General features: G+C 30.7%; 1 long non-coding RNA gene and 1 other non-coding gene across 2 annotated transcripts; both read right to left on the reverse strand.

The window, feature by feature from the left end:
• Positions 1-733: 733 nt before the first annotated feature.
• Positions 734-2,190, reverse strand: LOC104223715 (uncharacterized). Its single transcript, XR_011400662.1, has 2 exons — positions 2,065-2,190; positions 734-1,000 (listed from the first exon to the last, which is right to left on the reverse strand). It is a non-coding gene; the product is annotated as an uncharacterized lncRNA (long non-coding RNA).
• A 4,058-nt stretch (positions 2,191-6,248) lies between these two features.
• On the reverse strand, positions 6,249-6,329 carry TRNAL-AAG (transfer RNA leucine (anticodon AAG)). The gene has a single exon. It is a non-coding gene; the product is annotated as a tRNA-Leu (tRNA).
• Positions 6,330-9,754: the final 3,425 nt, after the last annotated feature.

The raw sequence follows: 9,754 nt of genomic DNA on the forward strand, positions 1-9,754 counted from the left end.
AAAAGGAACGGATCTGACCATAATAAAGAGCGCAGATACGGAATTCGATAGACATTAAATACCGGATACGTTAGAGAATTTGTATTGATGACAATGATTGTGTAACGTAGCATTTAATGTCTTTAATTATTCATAATAGCCTCATTATGATTTGAAGGAAACGCATACCTTCAAGACACCTATAAAAGGGAGGTATCTAGTCACTTGTAAGGACAGACACAATTGAAATATACTCTGATTCACTTGTTTTTCTCCTGATTACATTCTGGTTACTCCAAATTATTCTCTTCTACATATTCTTTTGATTATCAGTAACCCGCGTTCTTCTAAATTTTATCTTTGACTAAAATTCTATTTTTTGGTTAAACAGGGCGGATCTAGAGGTTCTGTTAAGCGTCCACGTGAATCCAATAGCTTTTATATTCTGGCCTTGTATGTACATATATATATATATATATATATTAAGAAATCATGTATACATCACACCCTGTAATGTACATGTCATGGATTCGAGTCGTGGAAACAACCGCTAATGCTTGTATTAGGATAGATTATCTACATCACACCTCTAGAGGTGCGGCACTTTCCTCGACCTTGCGTGAATGCGGGATACTTTATGCTAAGAAATCCACTAACCATCTATAAGTTTACTCTGAATTCGGCCAGTTATTATTATACTATTAACTTGAGATTGTCGTACAAACTCATAAATTTCAAACCTTGAATGTGCCTATAATGATTAACTCATTTTTTACTTGAACGACTTTAAGATACATATCTATAATTAAGCTACAAAACAGCTCAAGAGGAAAATGAGTAAATGTAACAGATAATTGTCTTGGTCATTAAGAACTAATTCATGTCGAATCAATCTCTGTAGCACTGTACTCTGAGGAAGAAGCTCACTGTAAAAGAGAATAGTAGTGACTGAAGTTGCTGGTTCACTTGCTATAGATGTTACAAATCTGACCAAAACTCGAAGCATCATGGGAACAAAAGACTGCATGTAAACTAACAATGAGATTAATAACAACAATAATAATATATCCCAAAGTATTTTTACAAGTGGGATCTGAAAAGGGTAGTTTATGCACAGACCTTATCCCTACTTGTGTAGGTAGGAGGCCGTTTTCGATAGACTTTCGGCTCAAGGATGACTCTAGTATTATAGATAATAAGGCTTGTGCCTCAGCCCCAAATTTGAGAGGCCCCTTTTATTTTTTAGAAATAACAGTTTTATAGGTATTTCAAATAAAAATATTTATTTAGAAAATTCTTACCTTTTATTAAATATTTTTAGTACAAAAGTAAATTTTTTTATATAAAAGGTAAGAATTTTTTATTGATATATAAGAATTTTAGGCCTAACTTTGGCCATATATGAGCTTACGCCGCCTCTACCTCGGCTCAAGAAAAGCATTTCTAAGTAGGATTGAAATAGAAGCCATGTTGAAAAATAGTGAGTAACAAAATAATAAAGCAGTTTCATTTTACTTGTTTTATTCAGCAAATAGCTAATCCTAATCATTGGATTGTTATCTCATAATACATATGGTATAAAACAATACTCCCTCCGGTCTAAAATAAGTAATTTTTTTGTTGTTTTCACACAGATTAAAGAAACTCACCTTTTAACATTAATTAGCAATAAAATTGACCATATTAACCTTTACTATCTCTTCATATAAACACTCCTAACACATACTCCAACATTAATTACTCAAAAGGCAATGTAGGAAAAAAATAATTAATTCATTCTTGAAATCTGGAAAAATCACTTATTTTGGACCACAAGAACAAAGCCAAAAAATCACTTATTTTGGACCGAAGGGAGTACCAAGATTCTGATATAAAATTATACAATTATTATTACTTTCAAAAATACAATCAATTGAAGTACTCCTATAGAATAATACCAAATTTATACCGGAATTATTTTCATAATCCCAATAACCAAAAGGACCCTAAAAGGATGAGACGTGTAATTAAAAAGTGATAGCTAGACAAAATGGAAATATACTTATAATTAATTCTCTCTATATATATATTTATAAAAAGACGTACCATTTGTAGGTGGCAGGTAATTGAGTCGTCAAAGAAATGAAGATGTATACAGCATATTATTTTTCTTGGTTTTTTCGTGCTAAGACCAAAGGATTTTACGATCAACTTTAATTTAATTTGTGGTGTTTCTTGAAGAGAAAGGAGGAGGAAATTAAAAGCCAAATATTGAGTTTCAATAGTTGTGTAACGACCAATCTTTAGCTGACTTTCAGACCTACCTTTCAAGTGCACGAGTAAGTTTCATGCTAGCATTCATGTGTTAAGACATTTTTTCTTTTGGTAAGCCTAGTTTCATCCGTTAGTCAATAATCAATATAAATAAACTATAAATATACTATACACATGCCAGTTATTTTTTTGGCTGGACGGCTATACAATTAAAAAATTTCTTTTTTCTCATCCGATTTCAGTATTTATAATAGAACCTCGCACAGGGGCGGATCTATTAAGGCCTGAGGGGTGTTATGCCTCCCGCAAGCTTCGATAGAAATTACAAATATATATCTATAGTATATTCAAGAAAGATGATAAATAAAATAGTCGTTACTCAAAATAACAGAAGGTACCAATGTGTTAGTGGTAGAGGCACATAGTGTTTGCCTTTCAGGGCGTGGGATCGAACCTTGCTTGCTATGTTATTTATTTGTTTTCGCTTGCTACATCAGATAGACAGCATAGCCACAACAGGTTTGATTTCTAGGAGTTTTTCTATTTTTTTAAGTTTGAAAGATAATATATATATTAACTAAGTAATGCGTACAGAGGGTTGGTGCATCGCTTGCTCCCTGTTACAAAATATCGTACCATTACAAGGTACTAGATATTACTACTAATATTTATGTTTGTCATGGCATTCCTAGTGGAACTATCATGATCACAACAACTGATCATATTCGGAGGTGGCTGATCAAGATTGCCACTTCGATTTTTGCCAAGCATTCCCTTGGCATGTTGGAGGAGCTGCCAAACATTCCCTGTCTTTTTCAAAAATTTGTGCAACAAAAGTTGGAATATCTTCAAAAACACTTGGGATATAATTGTTTCTAAAATTGTGGCCTGTCTTTGCTAGTTTATCTGCTACCCTGTTTTTTTCTCTGTATGCATATTGCATTACAGGATTACCTAGCTGGTCCAGGAAGTACCTGCAATCATTTATCATGTTAGAGAATGGAATATTATTAGATTGTAATAGTGTGATAACTTCTGTTGCATCCACCTCCACTTCTAGTGGCTTTATGTTGTTTTCATATGCCAATTTTAGTCCATGAGTCAATGCATAAAATTCTGCAGAAATGGATGTGTCCCCTGAGGCAGTTCCTGAGAAGCCCAATTTCCATTCAGCGGTGGAATTTCTAATTAGCCCTCCAATCCCAGCAGTTGTAGCTGAATATGCTCCATTTGTATTTAGCTTGTAAACTCTTTGGAGGATTCCATTTTACATTTTTGATAGCTTTATTTTTTCTTTTGTGAGAAGAAGCACCCAAGTATGAGAATTCAGCTGCTTGCTGAGTTGTGTGTTTAACATGAATGTTATCTCGAGTCATGTTGTAACTATTTTTGTTTCGTGTTATCCAAATATTCTATAAGCTTATTGGTAAGTAAGTGTATGGATTTATATTATAAGGGAGTTTGAAATCTTTATAGCCCATTAGCTCATATAACCAACTTTGTGTGACTGATAAGTGCCTGATTTTATTAATATGGTGCATGATTCCTAATTCCTGCCAATATTTCTTAGCATTTGCACAGTCAAGGAAATTGTATTTTATAGATTCTTCCTCCCATTGGCAGTAAAAGCAACTTGCATCCTGTATTATATTAATATTCCTTAAGAAATATCTTCCCTTTGCAGCAGTGGAAGTGTATCTGTCTATCTTTAATAGTTGCCCCAACTTCGACCCAACTCTTTGTAGTATTTTCAAATCGTAGAATCAGTTGGAAGTTCAGGAAGTCTAACCTAAATACTCGAGTATGTAAGCTGTGTAGATGATGTTATGAATTTGGGTTCCCATCTTCGAACAGACAAAAAATAGTTCAGTATGAACTATGGTCCCCCATGAAGAGCCTTAATCATATTCTCTTCTTTTAGATATTTGATAAGAAAAAAGTCAGATCCCAAATCAATAATAGGGAGGTCTTCAGTTGATTTCCATAGATCTAGGACCTTGTTTCTTAGAATATGATGTGCAATCCTCCTTCCAAACAGCTTTATTATGACCGAGTAATTTCAGGGTTCGTACAAACGTGATTTATCAATAGCACTAATTGGAATAAAATTGTCTTCATCTTCAGCATGTTGGATTATTTCATCAGATAGATCAGCGGTAGGTATTGTATTTTGTTGATTGACTAGTGTTGGTGATAGATGTTTATTGTATAGAAGAGTTTGTAGAAAAATTACTGGTTTTGTAGGTATGTTAGTATCATCTATTTGCATAGAACTTATGTCCGGTGGATCAGTAATTTCTTGTTGAATTTGCAATTGGTGGGGAGTAGAATTCATGTTTCAGTTTAGATCGTATATGTGTGGAAGAGATGAGAAGCTAATGGTATGAATAAGAATAGTTGAAAAGCAACATAAAGAGAGTTTTTACATCCTTTGAAAATTTCTGATGGACTTTTTCTATTGATGTCAAGCATTTAAAATCAATTACATAAGTTTCCTGTAGCACATGAAATTTGCTCAAACCTAAAATTCAAAGTCAGTTTTTTGTAATTTGACTACAACTATGAAAGTATCTTAAAACTATAATTTCTTTCTTATTTTAAAATTTGATTTGGGTTAATCAAATTATTAGCAGGAGTATCACTGTAACTGGTAGTTCATGATTTTTCATTATTGTCAATTCATTATATTCTCTTAGAATTATAACATAAATATTAGGGAAATTAACATGCAAAATATTATAGCTATGTTACATAGTTTAAGTAAGAAAATAATTTATGTAAGCTTATTGAAATTCAAAGTCCTAAATATTAGGATTTTCTACATACCTCAAATAAATAAATAAAAAAGAGTTAATAATCATACTTTTAGTTAATTTTAAAGTTCTAACTATTGAAAAGAAATTAATGACTATTTTATCCAGTATAAAATTTATTTTTAAAAGATAAAAAAAATCGACTAGCATATATATATATATATATATATATATATATATATATATATATATATATATTAGTTTCCTTCTTCCAAAGATCTTCTCAGTTCTCCCTCCCATCAGAACAAAAACCCTCATCGCGACAAGTTGTCATAATTAGTTTTTTCGCTTAATTGAAAGACAAATAATTCGTGCGGAAGTCAAAAATTGATCAAACCGACTAAATACTTACTCTATTTGGACCGTATAAATAACAATATGTCTATGTTCAAAGTAATATGGCACCCGCAATCTCTAAATCCCGAATCCACCTCTGACCTCACCTAATTTAGATTCGCATCGTGTTAAAGAGGAAGGACGCGAGACATCGTCAAGAAATTAGGGACAAAAAGCTCCATGCTGAAGTAATATAGTTTATTTCGAATGAATAATACAGAAATTTCATTATTTTTTAATTAATATCAGAAGCAGGAAGATATATATATATATATATATATATATATATATATATACTTACCTACTACATGACTGTAGTAGGTTAGCATTGTATACAAGTAGAAAACTTTTTACCAATTTTGTTGTAGTGATCGAAGAAAAACTAAAGCTAATCCAAAATTAAATGAAATAAGAATGGTGGTTTCTATCGAATAAAATAAGATAAACTAATTGCTGGGTATAAACAAATAAATAAAAAACTTACAAAAAATGTACACCATGATTCTGATCACTGAATGAAGAGAAATTAGAATACTAAACTCATATATTCATTGCAGTATTAATCAAGGTGCAACCAAAATAGATAAAAAAAAAAAAAAAAAAAAAACCTTCTAGAATCTGAGAAGAGCATTGACTGAAGAAGAAAAATAGAGGGGGAAATGTTTCCCGCCTGATAGTTGTAGAATGGAAAAGGTTAATGAAATGTGGAATTTTGTGAAAAGACAAAAAAAAGTCCTCGCTATTAATGAGATGGTAGCAAATAATAAGGACATTTTGGAGATATCAAATGTGTATACAATGCTACAATCATGTAGTAGGTTAGCAAAATATATATATATCTAGATGGAAAAAGGAGGAAAAGTAAATTGTTGAGAGTGGGATTTGAACCCACGCCCTTTCGGACCAGAACCTTAATCTGGCGCCTTAGACCAACTCGGCCATCTCAACATTGATTACATATTTGAAATATTACTTATTTCTATTAAATACTATCTAATAATTCTCCGGGCCTACAATAGATTTTATCTTTTGTTGTACAAAAAACAAAAGCAGATTAATAAATACATAATCCATAAGAACATGCAATTAAAATCTATTTATTAAATAAGGTATATATATATATATATATATATATATATATATATATATATATAGTAGTAACAAGTAAGTATATTAAGGATTGAGATATCTGCAACATTGTTTTGTGTGGATAACAGTGTAGAACTTAACTTATAATAGGCCCATGATATAAAATCCAGTACTGATATCCAAACCTCTTTTGTTTTTTTGGGAAGAAATTCAAAAATAGTCATATTTACATGTGGTCATTCAAAAATAGTCTCAGTTTTAAAAGTAATTGAAATTTAGTCACTTTTCATATAAAGATAAATCTTAACGAAAACACTGTTCAAAATTCGAAAAATACTCCAGTATAATAATACTAGAACTCCAGTATATTATATTGGAGTTTCAACATAAGTATACTGGAATCCAGTATATTATATTGGAGTTCCGGTATAATTTACTAGAGTTCCAATATAATATACCGGTCTAGCAAATATACTGGAACTTTTCACATGTTGGAGTTCCACCAAAATATGCTGGAAGTTCATACACAGGTGCACCAATCTCTAGTATATTATGCTAGAACTTTCCGTGTTGCAGTAAAATAGTGGCTATTTTTCAATGACTTTGCAAACGCTGGCTATTTTTTAATGACCAATCTGAAAACTGGTTAGCTCATGCTATTTTTACCTTTTTTGGGGGTAGGATTATCCTAACAGTTGGGTTTTAGCTAACTCTTCTCTATATAGTCCTATAAGGGTGTACAAAAGAAACCGAGAAACCGCACCAACCCGATAATCCGAGTCAAAGCGAGAAAAAAAAACCGGCTATGGTTTGGTTTAGTTTGGTTTGGTATTGGGGAAAAAAATTCGACCATAATTGGTTTGGTTTGGTTTTAACTAAAGAAAGTCAAACCGAAACCAAACCAACCCGACATTACATATATATAGAAATTTTAGATATATTTTATGTATAAATATACTTACTGTGATGTAATTTATAAATATTTATTAAAAGATTTTATAATTTTATCTTTTGAGGTATTATTTCAAGGTTGGACTTAGAACTTTTGAATGTTCCAATAAGTTTATAGCTATTAACATTAGTAAATTAAATAGTACTAACAAAAGCCCAAACCAAAATCAAATCAATATTAATGCTAACAAAATACATTCAATTCAATACTAAAAACGGGAATGTATTAAATATCTATTTTTGTTTTGCAATAATTTAGATAAAAATGTTTAACCTATTTTTATTTTTTCTTTAGCGTTTAGTTATATAATTAATACTCCCTTATTAGTTTACTTATTTTAGCATGACTTTGTACTTTTAGATTATGTTTACTTTTATTATGACTTTTTAATTAGCAATATTTATATTACATAATTTTATTGTCTTTATTATTGAATATTTTAGGATAATGCCATGACTTATCTCATATTTTGTATTATTTTCTTGGAAAATACTTTATATAGTTGTATCTTACTAGGACTAAGAAAATATTTTGAGCACAATTTATATGTTTTGTTTTACGACGATTTTACCGGAAAAAAGCCCGAAAAAACCCGAAAATCCGAGAAAACCCGAAAGTGAAAAACCCGAGTTTTATTGGTTTGGTTTAGTCTTTTGATTTAATAACCCGACACAATTGATTTAGTTTGGTAATTATAAAATCTAAATCAACCCGACCTATGTACACCCCTGTGGTCCTATATAAAAATGAAGAAATGTCTAATTATGTATTTATTGTGCTATTACAGTTGATGCATAATCAATTCTTACAAGGAAATGTTTGTGCTTAAAGCATTATCAAAAGCAATGATTTCAAATGCATATAATCAATATAACTTTTACATGGAAATGTTTGTGGTTAGCAGCTTGTTTGGATATTTGTTATCCATTATTTCGTAATATATTATTTTAATCAATCCTAAATGGTAAATATTGTTTATGTTTGTTTAACCCTTTAGTATTTGATACTCACTGTTCTCACTAATCCGTATTCACGTCGTAGGAGACCTATTAAAGGAGAAATAATACTCCCTACTAATCCTTTGCTATTTGATACTCACTGTTCTCACTAATTCAGATCTTTAATTAAGGGTGAAAGTATCCTGTTCATCTTACCTCATCCCCTTGGTATAGGAGTGTTTAAACCGAACCGGAAAACTGCATCAAACCGAAAAATTAAATCAAACCGATTAAAAAATCCGACTAGGTTTGGTTTGACTTGGTTTGGTATTGCTAGCCGAAGTAAGATTGGTTTTACGAAACATATATTCATTTATCAAAGCTTTATCTATAATTTTAACAAAGTAAAATTAAAATAATATTCATATTACAAAAAAACCCAAAATTCCAAAAAAACCCGACAAAACCGAACCAATCCAAACCGATATAGTTGATTTGGTTTGATTTGATAAAAATCGAACCAATCCTGTTCATGTACACCCCTAATTTGATATATTCTATCATTGAAGATCTAGAGAATAGGAAATTTCTAATATTACAATGCCTCTAATATTTCTAATCTTATCTTTAGGATATCGTAATCTTTTGCTCACCTTTTGGTCATAGGACACAAAGTGCTGAAACTAACAAATTATACTGTCAAACATATACTCCCTCCGTTCACATTTAGTTGTCAAGTTCTAAAAATAAATTTTTATTTTTATCTGTCAGTTTTTGCATATTAAGAGAAAAATAATTTATTTTTCCTGTTTTGCCCTTAGAATTAATTACTCATTCCAAGACATTTTTCAAATCCATTAAAACTAGGGAATCTTACAGAAATGTCCCAAAAAAGTGCTAACTTACCAACTTCTAGCCAGTAATTATATACTTACCAAAACTAGTCAAGCACATATAAAAATTAAAAACCCAAATAACTAAGACACTAAGGTTTTTTCTCTCTAAGAATCATATGCACAGATCTTCTTCCATATTTTTAAGCGTGATTAACAACATTAGATGTAAGACAGAAAGAAAATTTTATGGATGAGTAGCAAATAAGGTGATGAAATACAAACATATATATATATATATACATACATACATACATACATACATACATACATACATACATACATACATACATACATACATACATACATACATACATACATACATACATACATACATACATACATACATACATACATACATACATACATACATACATACAAGATTTCAAAAATCTAAGCAAAAAAGGACCTTTTTCAATGGGTATCGTTGAAATTCATTGAAAACATATAGATTGGTCAATATACAAAATTTGAGGAAGATAGGAGGTGATTTGGACTGAT

This window comes from Nicotiana sylvestris, chromosome 6, assembly GCF_000393655.2.
Source record: "Nicotiana sylvestris chromosome 6, ASM39365v2, whole genome shotgun sequence".
In the NCBI taxonomy this organism is placed as follows: domain Eukaryota; kingdom Viridiplantae; phylum Streptophyta; class Magnoliopsida; order Solanales; family Solanaceae; genus Nicotiana; species Nicotiana sylvestris.